This window comes from Nipponia nippon, unplaced genomic scaffold (assembly GCF_047370975.1).
Source record: "Nipponia nippon isolate SJK-2023a ecotype South Korea unplaced genomic scaffold, ASM4737097v1 scaffold_12, whole genome shotgun sequence".
Lineage (NCBI taxonomy): Eukaryota > Metazoa > Chordata > Aves > Pelecaniformes > Threskiornithidae > Nipponia > Nipponia nippon.
In genome coordinates, this window is record NW_028262313.1 from 18,649,179 (window position 1) to 18,665,218 (window position 16,040).

Here is a 16,040-nt window from a genome sequence, read left to right on the forward strand (position 1 = left end):
AAGCAGTTATGAGCTAGGTATAATCTAGCTAAGAGTGCAGGGTATATGTCATTTAAGATAGCTGTGCGAAGTCATTACAATTTACTGTTGAAAACGAGCAGTTTCCAGATCAGAACATGGGTAGGTACCTATATTGTCGAAGACAAAGATAAGACTGCTCAAGGCATGAGGTGTAAAAGGATTCCCTTAGCTCATCCTTGTTCTGAATAGGACATGTGTGTGTGTGTGTGTGTGTGTGTGTGTTTAGAGACAAGAAGCAGAAGGCAGATATAAAGGCAGAGCAAGAAACAAGTGTGGTCCACAACCTGAGCCACCAGAGAACACAGCATTAGGAAAAAAGCCTAACACAGAGGTTTTTAAGAACCTTGTTGAACAGACCCTGTTGCTCTGAGCAAAGACATTTTTGTTTTGATGTCTTCTGTTCTCAAAAAGTCCTATTTTATAAAATAACAAATTCTCAATTAACAGAATAATGAGCAATATCCGTTATCAGTTCTGCCTTCTAAGAAAAATAAAAAGTAAGAGTCAGTATTTTTTTTTTTAGTTGCTGAGGTCAAAAGTACAGCTACCACTCTAGATGAAAAAACAACTCCAGGTTTTCCTGAAGTCACCTGGGAATATTGTAAGTGAGTTGAAATGAAACCTTAACTTGTCTGAAAACAAAAAGTGTTTTCACAGGAGATCTGCATTTGAAACTTGATTAAGAAAAAAAAGCCATTTACTGTGACTCCATCGAGCTAACATCTTCCAATGATGAGCTGCAGTTAACGCAATGCTCGTCCCATTCCACTCCTATTTAGCCACCTGTTAATCGTGAACAAACTGTTACACTAATTCATGGTTCATGGGAAAAATTTATGGGCATAGGAATTTAAAATCAAATAGTGAAATATATGAGTTCCAAGAAAGGAGGATAAATTATTGAAAACTCCTGCTTCCAGACAACTTGAAAATATGTCCAGTGCTACTAATTAAAATTACTCAGCTGAGCATCTAAATTTAATTAACCGAATGAGGTTGTGATGGATGCGATGTTTGTTATTTTGCCTGATATTTCATATCTAATGAAACTTCACATTTGTTTTCTCAACTTGTGAGAAAAATAAGTGTTCAATATATTTATTTAATTAGTTATATCTAAAAACACTTTAAATAAACAGGGTAGGTTTTTCATAAAACTTTATTGTTTACTGCATACAGTATCTTAAATATATCTTTTAGGTTTAAAAATCCAAAGAATGAGGAAGGTGGTGTTTCTACAGATCCACGTGTTCTTCACTTTCAATCCAAAAAGTCTCAGGGGAGCACAGTGTAACATATCTGCTTGCAGTATAGTTTACTCTAAGTGGTAATACTTAACGTGCTCACGTTTGTCAGTGCAAATCCCTCATTGTCCCCTGTGTGTTCTGAACAACAGGAAGGAAATAATTTGCTCTTATGACTCCATCCTCTGGATACAAGTTTTTGCATGTGAAATCCTGGGCTACCAGGCTACTCTGGGAGGTCAATTCACAGTTCACCTTTCCTTTCTTATTTTCTATAAATTATTACATGAAATGCTGCTTGCAATTTTTATAGAAGCATAGAATCGTTAAGGTTGGAAAAGACCCTTAAGATCATCGAGTCCAACCGTTAACCTATCACTGCCAAGTCCACCACTAAAACATGTCCTCGAGCACCACGTCTACCCTTCTTTTAAATACCTTTTAATTTGTAATTTAAAAAAAAAAAAGCAGCGTACAAGGGAAAAGACATGTTTTTTAAAATTTTATTGCTTACTCCTGGGCTAGTCTGTGTGTGCCAGTGAATCTAAAGTACAGATTCATTTTAATCAAAGAGTAACACTACTTTTATATATTTTTTTTTCCTACCTCAGCTTTCACCAAAGTTGGATTTTTTGGTAATCTTTGGTGTAAAATCCATGTTTTAGATTTCCACACTATTTTCATATAGTTGGTGATTTGTGCTGCATTTGGTTTGGTTTTGAATTAAAGTAAAATTTACATCAGTATCCAACCAGTGATTTCTTACTAACTTCTTTCTTTCTTCATATTTTTTTTTTTTTTTTACCTAAGCAAGCCCTAAGATTTATTGAACAGCTTCATCTAATACATGCCTGGTTGGATGGGTGAGAGAGGAAGAGAGAATGAAGAAAACTATTTCTTCCTTTTAACTTTTATTTCTCTTACCTAGCAGTTATTAAACTATTTTTATATAGGAAATGTTGTATTATATTGTTTCATTCTGCTGACTGGAGTTTATAGAAAGGCACTAAAAGCAGCAGGAGTTTCCACATTCACCTCTTCTCGTGCAGACAGCCTTTTGGTACTTCTCTTTGAATAAAACAGCATGAATTAGGATTTTTGTGGGTTTTGGTATGGTTTTCAGATGTGTATAGTTTCTTTCTCTTACGAATTTTAAGGTCAGAGAACAAAACCAGTCATTTTCAGAATTGCTAGTTTTTGAGGCTATGAACTGTTATTAGTATTGCAGTTTTCCATAAGCTATTGTGTGGGTTTCAGTCTCATCAAGCAGATCTCTGCGTTACTGCTCAGAGCATCTTGGGACGCAATTTTATACATGAATCCTGAAAAGGCCATTCTGAGGAGTGGATATACGAGGCTGTGTCAGAGCTCCCATTTCATGTATTGCTGCCATCAAGTTGTGACATGTAAGACAATACTGTCTTAGACAGTAAGCTCAACCTAAGCCTGTGGTTGAGCACTTGGCAGGTGATTTTAGACTGAAGTATCTTAAATTTGATCCAAGATCTTATCTGGCCTGCTCTTAAGTGATAACAGGAATCAAGGCAAATGAGTTTTTTCTGTGTTCCCGAACCCCTTCATCTATAGGCAAAATCAGGGCAGAAACATGCAAGACAATGGATTTTCCTATGTGCTTTTTAATACTTATTTTCAATAGTATTTCAAGAAAAACAACTTATTTGCAAAACAAGGAAATAAAACACCCAGACATGCCAAAATTCAGAGATGGATTCCTTGTCAGCCATGTATGCTTGGTGACAACTTGTAAAATTCAGTAGGAAAAGGGTGGTGTTTATTCTGAAGTTTTCTCTGAACATAAAAGTAGTATTATTGGAGTTTAAAATAAAAGGGGAAATGTGCTCTGTATTGTGTTCTGTTGTGAGGTAATTGCGACCAGAGACATTTTAGCTCAAGGTTTCTATTATGCTTATTAGAAGTCATTTTATTACTTTGCAAGGTTGTAGCCTGTATCTTTGAGATTCTGTTGCATAAAATGCTACACCTCCTCTTATTGGGCTATATGACAGGGACAGTAATTAGCACTAAACTCCAAGGCAATTTATTTTCATAAAATTAATAATAATGAAGATAATTTCATTTTTTAAAGCAGCTCTGTGAAAAGACATCGCAGATCACTGCATGGAGATCTTGATTATACAGTGAAAAGGAGCTATTCACAGGAGGGAGTATTAGCATAGCCACATTACACTAAAAACACTCTTACTCTTGCCAAGTTTCTGTGCATAAAATCATATGCATGCTGTGTTGATGTTATTAGCTTCCATCGTTCAAGCTGCTGCAGTCCCCTCTGTATAAATCTATACAGAAGAATCTTTATATGCCAGGGAATATGATCCCTAAACACTTTAAAGTGTGGTGCATTTAAAAAAATGCAAAACAAAGTATGTCAAAATCCAGAAAAGACAGCTGGGTGAATGACTATTTGAATTATTTCTGTTTCCTATCTGTGAAAATTGAATTGACTGACAGTAGAAAGAAACACTTAACTGGTTTTATTGTATTAACTTTTATTTCAGTTGCTTGTCTTTAAATTCTATGGTTCCATAATCAAAATCTTGAAGTGAATTAGAGAAAGCAGCCTGAGACATTATGGAATCAATGTATAAATTTAAACACGATTTGAAAAATTCTGTTCTTGTTTTCCTTCAAAGCAAAGTAGTCTGTGGCTCATAATGCCATTGCAACATGTAAGAATAAATCACTGTACTAAATTGGTGACTGACAGACCTTTTAGTTCATGAATTTGTGGTGCCTGAATGCCTTCCTGAACAGAACATATTGGTTCAGATGTATTTTGTGAGTCTACTTAGAAGCCTGATTTCTGAAACAATCATCTCACAGGGAAGTAGGGAAGAAGCTTTAGGCTTCCCCATTTATTATTCCTGTGCAGCTAAACTGTATCCACATCCTCACAGTTCTCATGCCATTCATATGTTAGAAGATCAATTCTCAGATTTTTTGAAATGCAAAAGAGGGAAGTAGATTGGGAAAAACAACTGCTTATTGAAATGGCAACTATTGGTTTTGAGGGTTGATTTTCTGAATATACAGTTACACTCTGGCATGTACTCTAAGCCTCTTCTCAAACTTTGTCATTTTTGGCCTTGCTGTCTCAGCTCTCAGCCATTCAGCTGAGCCAGGGTGTCACTGCACTATGATATTTCAAGCTACATCACTTTCCTTCATCCTTCTTCTGTTACATGTTCTGAAGATTGGAAACCCATACCTGGCCTAATTGGTGGAGATGCTGTGGGTCAAGGTATGGAAAGTCAAGATTAAATTACTGGGAATTTTTTAGGTTTGCTTTTTGTTTGTTTAAGCATAGGGGAAGCTATTCACACAGGACACAGCCAAAGGAAACCAAGATTGCAAAATCAAACCCCAAGTTTAGAATTGTTAAAACTGAGGAAGTTTTTTTGTCCCTTTTAAATGAGTTGTGATATACTCTGCAACATGAGACTGATTGCCTTGAACACTTGTTGGGAAAGACATGTCTGGGAGTGAACCAACCCAATGAATGTGGAAGTGGTTTTATACATAAAAAGCCCCATTTTGATCATCATAAAGGCTGCAGAATTGCCAATGCATGATGTAGTGGGAAATACTGAGTGAGACAGGGTAGAAGGATTTCAGAGCACAGTCTCCTGATTGAGGCTGTTCAGGTTGAATTTTATCCAATTTGGATGTTTGGGAATAATGTTTAAAAATACTGAAACAAATATTAATGCTGCTTTCCTAATTTTTTTTTTCTTACAATGAGAATTTGACACTGAAGTCCAGTTTGAAGTAAATTAAATCAGTGATTTCCAATGTTCACTGTGCTATGAATTTACATACTGTGAAAAATTGATCCCTCAGTATTTTAGACTGGACTTCCTAGTTTAAAGGAAACTTTATTGTTTTTCTGTCTCACTTCTCCATCTATAAAATGAAGATAACACTATTGCCTCATGAGGAAATGGCAGTTCCTGTTTGTAAGGTGTTTGGCTGCTATAGTCAGAGGATTTAAAGAGCTGATCAAGAAATGAATTATTTCATATTCCAGAAATGAGTTGAACAGTGTAATGAATACACATGGATGTAAATATCATCAATGGTATTTACATATTGGTGAAAAAGATAGGGCAGGTTGAAACGTAAAAACATTCATAAGTGCTTTTTCAAAGATTGTTGTTGATCCTGAGCTTTTAATGAACAAAGGTACCGGTTCCGGCACAAGGCATTTCCAAAATTTAGAATACTTATCTTACAGCCTTTTTCATTCTTTTAGTAGTTTTTTAAAACCATAATCCTTACAACAATTAATGAAAGACTGGAAAGCAAATTCATCATCAAAAAACTTCAAGCTTTTGAAATAGTTTTGGTAAGATAAACTTGTTTGTTCTTAATCATTTAAACATGGTAATTTGATTTAATCTTATAGAAAATGTTTATATATAGCTTATTTAGAAAACTGAGAATTTTAAGAAATATTTTTAGTATTTGGGTTTTTTGGCAATAAAACGTACTAAATGCGGTATAGTCTTTATAAGAAAACCATGTATTTTGAGGAATAACAGACTATAAACGCATTCTGATTTTTTTCCCCCAGATATATTTGTAGAGAGTTTTCACCAGGTTGTTCATGTTATGCTGAATCCAGATGAACCCAATAATGAGAACTGAACTAGCCCTCAAGATGTGAAACAAGTGTGAGTCAAACAGAGCAAGCAGAATAAAATGGCATTTTTCAATGTGAAAAAATTACTGAAGTAAAGCGCTGCTGTAATGTAATTTCTCTTCTGTCAAATACAGATGAAACACAAGTTCTTCCTGTTGCTTTGTTTATTACAGCTGTTCAGAATGATTACAGAATTACACAAGCAAAAACATGATGGAGAATCAAGAAGCTGGAGTAATTCTCTATACATCAACTCCCTCCAGGACTGCAGTGTCATGAAGCATTTGCTATTAGAAGAGGAAAGGAAGTGTGGAATATTATTACTCTAACTCTTCTTTCTTTCCTCTGCAGAATTGCCAGATGTCATTGGATCATTGTCTAGCATTTTAGAAGCGATATGAGGAAGCCTAGAGCAACTCTAGACTATCACGGCTGCAAGTGGGATATACTACCTTGATGTTGACTAAGGTAGGTTGTGGAAAGATTAAAGCTGCAGGCAAAAAAAAATAATCTATCCAGCTAAACATGTTAGCAGAAGACTGTTTTGTGCCCATTGCTCGCGTTTTATTCATGCATCCAGAAAAGTTAATGGTCAGGATATGTAGCTGCACATTTGACACGTTTCACATGTTTATTATAAATTTAATGTGACTAAACTTTGTTATATTCTACTTGAGAATGCCTTCAGTACGTGATTCATTTTGACTACTTGGTACAAAAGTTTCCTGTAATATAACCCCCATTCTTCATTGTCCCAAATTCACATTTATACAAATTTCTTGTATCATGAATTTTGTACAGATTCCTGACAAGGTCCCCTATGTCACTAAGCTTGTTAAGGTCTGTGCTGCTCCATGTGGTACATCTAAAATCAATTTCAGTCACATTTGACCATTGTGCAGATGGAACATTATTCATGCATTAGACTTTCTAAGTGGGATAGAGCAGAACCTTACATTTATTCCTTACAATTGTATCTGCATTTTTGTATTATATATGGTTCAGTAACCTTTTGTAGAAGACCAGAAGATGCCTCTGGAGGCAACACAATGTGCATCAGAACTGATTTATACTGTAACATCTGTCAACTTTTCCCTAGGACCTAGTTGTGCCAGGATACACATGTCATCTTTTCTAATGACTTATCAAAAGATAGAGGCTGACTATGGAAAGAGATGTACCACGGGAACGAGTCTGATAACTACTTTCTGCCATTTTTCCAAGGAACAGTGTTCAATGTGCATTTATTGGCTCGAGGATTTGTAACTTGCAGTTTAGTGGGCATTTTTCCCATAGGGTTAACTTTTTTCTTAATGAATTTCTGAAAATAAGGCATAGAAATGCTGTTGTAAAATGTATAAATATACATGGAATGAATTTTGAAAATATTTGGAAGAACGTCATTTTCCTGTCCTATGACGTTTATTGAAAAAAAAAAAAAATCTTCAAACCAATATCCATATCTCTTCCTCTCCTCACCTAGCAAATAGAAAAGCAGGCATAGGAGGGCTTAGAATAGCCAATGTAGCACTAATTAGCACATGGTTTTGAAAATAGATCTCTTGCATCTCATGTGAACATTTTGCCTACTTGGACATTGTATAACTCTGACATTTTGTATAACTATTATGTACTATGCCAGGTGAGCGACAGCAAGATACTCAGAGGAGTTACCTAACCTATAAAAGATGTAAAGCCTCCAATTGCTCCTTTCAGTTTTATATCCCTTATCCCTTAATTCTATGCTTATTTTCTTTTCTTGCTATTAATTTAACTAGAATTTCCATCCTAACCTTAGAATCCTTCCTTAGCAAACTCCAAAAGCACCCTTTACTATAAAATGTTCCTGTTAGCTGGTAAGTTTAATTAAAGCCAGGAAACTGAAAAACAGATCAGATCCACAACCGTTCCTTTATAAAGGAACTGTGTCTTCACCATGTTAAAACCACAAACACTGATTTCCTCCTGAAAAGTGTGTTTATATTAAAAGAATTACTCTAATATTTCCATTATTACATATCCTTTTTAGGAAAAAGGGTCTTTAATACTATATGTGGAGTTCATTGACATAGACATCTCATATCCCTGAACTGCTTCAATCAGGCAGTTCTGTTGTCTGTGAGCATGATGTAAATATGAGCATTTTGCCATGGGAGGTCTGATTCTGTCTTTTTTGTCCTTGGGGTAATCACTAGCTACACTGTAGCAGTTATGAATTGAGTGTGTAAATGAGCAGGAATTTTCCTTTTACTTACAAGACAGGTTGAAATTATAATTTAGCATATATTAGAGAAGTCTGATTTTAGTCTGTCTTGAAATATCATCCTATTTGTAAGTAAAGTTGCAAACTGTAAAGTGGCATTTTATTATGATTTCTATTTGGATTTTAAATTCTTTTGGTTAATATTAATTAGACCAAATAATAAATTTCTAAGATTACACATAGTGCATGCATACATATAAAAGTAAAAAGGAAAATTCAAGGGTAACCTAAGATGAGTATAACTTCAGTTGTCTTTACAGATTTTAATTCTGCACCATGTTTTGTGTCTTTTTGTGATAGTTGGCTTTACTGCTTTTATATTGATTCAGTTTAACAGATTGTCTTATATGTTAGAGTGATTTAGGATGCTATATTTTTTTTATTTTCCTATTTAGATCTCTCTTGTAAATGAAAATACACTATGTAATCTGTAGGACATACATTTATGAGTTAACTACACAAAGCTGTATTTTAAAGATTGAACATAATGTTGTAGTATAACATAGTTATGTGTTTACAACAGAATGTGAGGTGAAACTCCTGTTCCACCTGAGCTATACTGGCTGTTCTGGGGACAGATCATCTTATTGCTTCCTGGCAGTTGACCATATTCTAAATAGTCTAATATTCATCAGTTCATGGGAAGAAACCTAATATATAGAGCTAATTAGCTTAATTAGTGGAGTTACCTAGAATGTGAGGCCTGGCTTCAATCTCTTGCAAAGCAGAGCAAATCTAAAAGAAGAAACTGAAAGCTTCCCTTGCAATAGAGAGCATCCAGGACTTGGCGCATGCACCTGAAATATGGCAGGGTGAGTGATGGGAACTTGGAATCGCAGGAATTCTCAGTTTGCTCTATGCAACTGTGTACTGTGGCGCTTAAAAGGCCACAGTATCAGTATCAGTTAACAGCTGACATCAGTTAACCAACAGCACTGCAATAAGGTTTATCAGTTTATATGTGGTCCCATAGTCTCTGCAATGGAGTTTCCAAAAATCACCTATGTGCTAAGAAAGTTTTAGCAAAAAAGCATACTGTATCAGATCAACCAAGTTTCTTCATGTCCATTCTTTAATGCTTATTCATTTTGGAAAATGTAACAATATAGGGACATGACAGGATCTCTTATGTAATCAAAATGAAAACCTACATATTACAAGCAAAAAGGAAAATCTACATTTTGGTCTTTCTTTTCTTTATAATAAATTGCATTTACAGTTTTACAAACAGCTGACCTATGCAATCTAGTAGTAGATCATTTGGTGGAAACTAGTTTGCAGGTTTGGGGCCAGAGAACCATGGGTTGCTCAATATCTAGCTCAAAGTCTGTAGAAACTGCACCTATTAATGGTTTTCTAGCTGTGTTTTTTTTTTTAAAAAAATCTGTTTATTATTGCCATTTCTACAAGCATTCTGTTCTTGTCCCTTCCTAGGCATCACAATGCACAAAAAATAACATTTAAAAAATAAACATTGTTGTTTTCTGTCTTGAGATGTCCACAATTTGAATGAATAATGGTGCCACATTATCCTCACAAGGTTGATGGGATCAGAATATTGTATGAAGCTGTATCAGACAACACTGACTTGCCATTAAATTTCTTCCAGCTTTATTATGTTTAAATCTCCAGACCAAAGCTGTGGGTATAATTCCTTTTATTGTTTTGGTCAAGTAAGAGGATTTTTGTCTGTAAACATTCCAAAAAACTTGTACGTGGCTCCCAAGCCAAGTATTCTGTCTGGCATTTGTGAGTTAATGAAAGAGCTGCTTTAGCTTTATAGCTGGATTTCAAAATACGGAATCTGGAGAAGTATATTGCAAATGTAATGTTACCCAAGCCACTCTCAATGAGAATTTAAATAAAGAATGACCCAGTGGAATTGCAGCAGTGTATAGTGCTGCCATTTAGGAGAACAGAATAATGTCGCAAGCCCAGAGCAAGTTAAAAGCAGGGATTTGAAGCTTTTGGTCTCGGGGGACAAAGTAAGTGCTTTTCAGTTTCTCAAACCAATCACTGTTGATTGAAGTAGCCTTCTATAAATAGCTGCTAATAGAGAGAAAGACTAAGATTATTAGAATATGCCTAATATACTGAAAACATTTACGGGCTTTATTTTTGTTGTGCTTTTCAGTCAGTGAAGAAATAATGACAAGATGAATGCATTTTTAGAGGACAAATATAAAAAAAAAAAAAGTACAATACGAAAAGCAACAGCTTATACCTGAAACATTCAGGATTCCTAGGTGATGCCTAATTCAGGTACTAGGTAGGTCTGTTAGCACGTAGCTTCTGAGAGCTTAATGCTCCTGATATGGGCTGTATTTAATCTGTCATATCTCTGGTCACATGTATAAGCAGACTGGAGGATATGCTAGAGTGAGAGAACAAGGACCCAGCATTCTCCCAGCTATCCAAGGTTCCCAGATGAAGAACTATATTACCATAGATTTCCTCTGTAGTCATTAAGGAGACAGGGAGATGCACGTCTGCAGAATGGCGGTGATCTGAGAGGAATCGTATTCTGCAAGTCCTGCATCTTATTGTTGGCTGTGCACAGAATCTGCAGTTCCTTTTAACTCCACAGTTAAATGCTTGAAGTTTGATGGATAACTCTAGGTTTAATAGTGTTTCACTACTATTCCTGCTTACTGTCAGCTTATGAAACAATTGTTACATTAATTGCTTTTGGAGAAAAGTTAAAAATGAAGGGTAGTATAAAACGTAAAACAGTACCTCAGAATTGTTGGCTGGAATCTCTTTCGACATGGTTAAGTTTCCATCTATGTGTTTATATAATGTAAAGCATGAAATGGAAATATATGTGTACCAAAAATAAGCCAAAAAATCATTGACAAACTCATCTAGGAGACACATATATAGATATAGATGCACACATGAGACTTCCTGCTGTGGGAATACTTGCTAGGTGAGGAGATTTCAGTGGTGCTAATTGCAGTGATTCTGCAATACATCACCATCATTGTTGCTGAGAAAATTCTCCCCAGGCACAGTCAGAGTCAATGTTTGATATTGATACACTTCATTTTTACTTTCTTAGGTCACTTTTATTTCAGTCTGGAAGTATAATCAGAACTTAGGTTAGTTTTTCTAGTGCCATGAACTGTTTAGAGGTAGATTTATGAAAATTGCAGGCTTTTTAAAATACAAGACTTGTGCTAAAGAGAGATTTGTTACCTCAGAAAGCTTTACAAGTCATAAGTAATTGCCCACTACCCCTCTGAAATAGGTTTATAGGAAAATGTACATCCTTCTCCTTATATAAATGAAAAAAAACTGAGATAGAAATGAAGTGATTTCCTCAGGGCCATAAGCTGCAATTGGAATAAAAATTATTACTGAGTAGTTTGTGATTCCAGCCCGGTACCTGGGCTGTAACAATACTTACAGGGTCTCCCATGCCTGTCTGTCACTCTGAGAATTACTGGCCCTGGGAGCTATTTCTCTGTGAATGACGATCATAGTTTACAGCTTCAGCTTATTCAGAAACAAGTTTGGTGCACGCATTCCCGTTTTTTAATCTGTCCAACGTTTCGCTTCTAGATATAAATTGTGATTGAATGATTTAGTTCAGATTGTTTCTAGTGAAAATGCTGCTTCTATAACTTGTTCCATGAAATATTTCCATTTCGGTTAGCAAGTATCAAGTGTTTTCTAGTACTTGGGGAAAAAATTCTTCATTTCAATGAATATTACTGTTTCATGCAATTGCATGCTGTAATACCTTTTATTTAGCTGACTTGTAAAGGTTGAAGAGAGGATCAGACTTTCATTTCTTTCTGCTTCTGGTGAAGTTAAAAGTGATACTTTCACCAAGGTTAAGGGAAAAAGGTTTTGATCCACAGAAATCAGGGGTCTACTCCCAACACCTTCCAGTTCACAGCAGTTGTGTTATCAGCTGGAATGTTAACAGGTTTTCCTGGGGTTCATTGATTCCTGTGACCCATTTCATCATCCCTTTTCTGAGATGATTAAGACATGCAAATAGTATCTGGGCCTCATGTGTTCCTCAAGGTTTTCACGCAGAGGCGCTAAAAAAGAGATCAAATAAACTGTTTTGAAAACAAGAGATAATTCAGTGGCTATTTTCTTTGGGCCGTGCAAAAATTGAACTGCTTTTGTGCCTTAATTATTGCTATATTTGATGAATGTAGACCTTAAAAAACACAGTCTGTGAAGATCTCTTAGCACAGCTGAGTTTGACTCACTAGAGCTTGCCTCTGGCAGGAGAAGGTTTATAGCTGCTTCTCAGCATATTTGGAAGAAGATTATTGCTGCTGACGCATTGCAAAAAGGTAACATTTGTGTGCATCAGTGACTAAATTGCCCTCTATTATACCACATCCCATAAAATGACAAACCTCATCAATAAAAAAATGCAATAAAGAAGGCACTTTGGGATTTGTCTAGCTGTGGGGAACTAGAAATACTTAATAATGTTGAATAGCTATATCCAGTGGCAGGTGGGAGGAGTTACTGCTTGTTATTGGAAAGTTACCAACTGTGGATGATTTTTTGGAAAGTTTGTCTTGCTTTCTAATTTCCCAGATAAAGAAAGAAATCAGTCATGACAGCAAACATTAAAAAATTGGAAAGAAAAATCAATTCAAAAGTGAGAAAATAACAAACAAATGCCAAGAGGAACAGGTTTTTTAAAAAGTTAACTTTTTAAGAATAAATTTTGTCCGAGATTTAATGTTGGCGGGGTGGGGTGGGAACTCTTACAAGCTGATAGCTAAGTAGCATCCAGAAGAGGTGGAAAGAAGGAATAGTCAAAAGTGAAGGCTGGTTATTGCCAAATGACCCTACAGGTTAAGACAGTTGGAAGAGCAGTATATTGAGAATGTTAATATGACTCTGAAGTAGCGCCTCTAGTTTACTGGTAGTTAAATTGCCTTGTTGATCTTGTTAAAAGATAAGAGCTTTAATTTATTTTATTTTTTCAATTTCTATAAAAACAATGTTATTCCTTATCTTCAACTGTGACAAAATGGTACATGTAGTTCAGCCTAAGGTAAGTTGCAAGAAGGGCACATAGCAATGTGTGTTTCCATGACCCGTGACTTCCCTGTTGTCATCCTTCTAGCAAACAAAAGGGAGGACAGATACAATTTTCTTTTTAAGTGGCTCTGTTAAGCGTACCTACCAACAGTGTGCACCAATACTTCTTTTTAAAAGTGTAAATCACATTAGAGAATGCAGTCATCGATTTAATTTAAAGATCCTGTATTTTAGGTCTTAGGTCTTAATCTTACAAATGATTAGACATACTCTTTTCATCATTGATAAGAGTAACACTGTTTATTACAGCTTCTATTCTTATGCCTGTAAAGGTGGTACTATGTGCATAGTACCACCAGAAATTAAGCTTTTTTAATGCTATATTTTTGCCTGCTATAATGAAGTAATTTCTTAACTGCAGAATTTGTTTCTCTGAACGAGACCAAGCACTTACATAATTTTGCTTTCATAGTAGTGTCGTACCGGCCTATGGAAAATGGCAGGTGTTTGGGAGTGATTTTTTTCCTCTAGTATTGACATAAAATGACATAAAGACTCATAGAATTAAGGACAAAATAGAGAATTTAGATCTTTTATCTATCTATCTATTTATTTATTTATTTATTAGCAGGCGTCTTTACATTTAATGACTGAGTGAAAGGACATGAACTTCTTTTCAACATACATCTAACAGGTCACTTAGATCTAGCCTTGGAGTGGATGGGTTTCATCTTTCTTTGTTAAAGCAAAATCAATCTTTTATTCTTGAATTTTATCCAAGCGTTACCATCTATACCACAGCAGAACTGTGATGTAAAATAGAAAAGGCAATAAAAAGGGAAATTGGGGAACTGAGTAAGATTGAAAACCAGTAAGAATCTTTCACATATTTAACTTTGCTATTTGGCTCTGTAGGTGATCTATTCCTGTGCATTTTATATAAGCTGTTTGTAATATCCTGGCCTCAATTAATAAGTGAAAATCTAGAGAAGCCTTGAAGACAGAGACCTGCTTCTTCAGATGGAGCTGCACTAGGGCTTACTCTCAGTTTGTCCATCATTTTAGGATTATGTTCTCCTCTTTTTGGCAGATGTTTCTTTGAACCAAGCAGTATCATCCTACTGCTGTTTCCAGCTCTTGTACTCTCTGATGTGGGTTTTTTTGAAGTTTGTGTTTTAACAGTGAGTTACAAATTGACCTACACTTTCACTTCACTGCAAAAAACTATTAACATTACATTGTTATGGGGCAGGTATGAAAGCTGCTATTGGAATTAAAATCTGCAGCATTCAATGCTTTTGAGCATTGAGAATGTTTTAGGTTAATTCTGTTTATCTGATAAATGCCTCTGAATTTCAGAGGGAATTATATCTTCATCTAAGCTTGTCTGAAATACTGAAACTTTATGAATGTTACAATATTTAATTAAGGGGAAGAGTCAGCAAGCCATTTATTGTTTTCTTACTAGTTGAAGGCTTAGCTTTACCAGTTGCTATTTTACCAGACTTCTACAAATATTAAAAGTTGGGTTTTTTTCCTGAAAAACACCTTTTTTTGATTACACTAATCTTGTGGTATGTTATCAAATCCTCTGCTACTTTTGTGGTGATTATTAGCAGTAGGCTTTCTTTTGTATGTCAGATAACTTTCAAATGTGTGACTTTTTAGGTAGCAGACAATGCTTTTCTGGCTGCCTCATGTGGCTTTGAATTAACTTCAAGTTTTTAAATCAAGGAGCTGAGGAAGGCTACCCTTACATAAACTAATCACTGATGAAGCTACCATTGATTAACTGTTGGGCTTTCATTGATTGCACAGTTACAGTTCCACGGGAAGATTTCAAATTTTATTTGTGTAGTATTTCTAAATCATAAAAGAGCATTTTGTGTATTGTATGCATTATGGTGTGATTGCCAGATATAAATCAGGAAGAAGGAAGAAGAAATTTTTTTCCCTTGAAGTGCCAAGAACTTTTATATGCTTTATTCCTGATTTGCTAAAATAAAGGTTTCTTATGCTATTCTCTTAAAAAAAAAAAAAAAGGTTAAAAGGTAGGTTTTCCAGCATAAAGGGAAGTGGTTGGTGCTGCTATGATACCGTTCTGTGATTTCCACTGTAAATAACAGTGAATTAATAACATTTTCCATCTGAGGATCTCGAAACAGGTCATCAAACACTTATTTAAAACTTGCAAAGAGAATAAACCACACTGAGGTTCGGCCACAGGAGGAAATGTTTTGCTGTGGAAATGGAAGAGCAGCCCACTTCCTGCACATACTGTAGGCTGCTCCTCATGCATTTCATACTTCCATACCATTGTTTTTGCAATTATCTAATCAAGGTTAAGCTGAGGAGTTGCAAACCTGTTTCTTCTCCCCTTTTCTTTCGCTCATACCTCCCACAACTGGGGTACAGCTGGCTTTATCTGTACTTTTGAGTCCCGGACATTATTTTTCTCAGCTATTTGAGTCAGTTAATTATTTTGCAGCCTCCCAGGTATATCCTTGGCTCTTTGTGAACTCATGCTCCAACAGAAGGCCAAGATTTTTCTTTTCAAAGAAGCAAAAAAGGTTGTGTCACTAATATACGCAGGATGCATACTAGCTACTAACATATGCCCATAGGGAATGGGGTCTCGTGTCCAGTCTTGGACTTGCAAAATTGAATTTAGCTTCTGCCACTTCATTTCATTTTCTTCTTCACTCTCATTACAAAAATTCTACTGGCTTTTCGAGGAGGAGATTACTCCTGTCCTTTGACTTGTGGGAGTAAGCAGAGCTCTCCAGTATGCCTGTTGCTTGGAATTAGA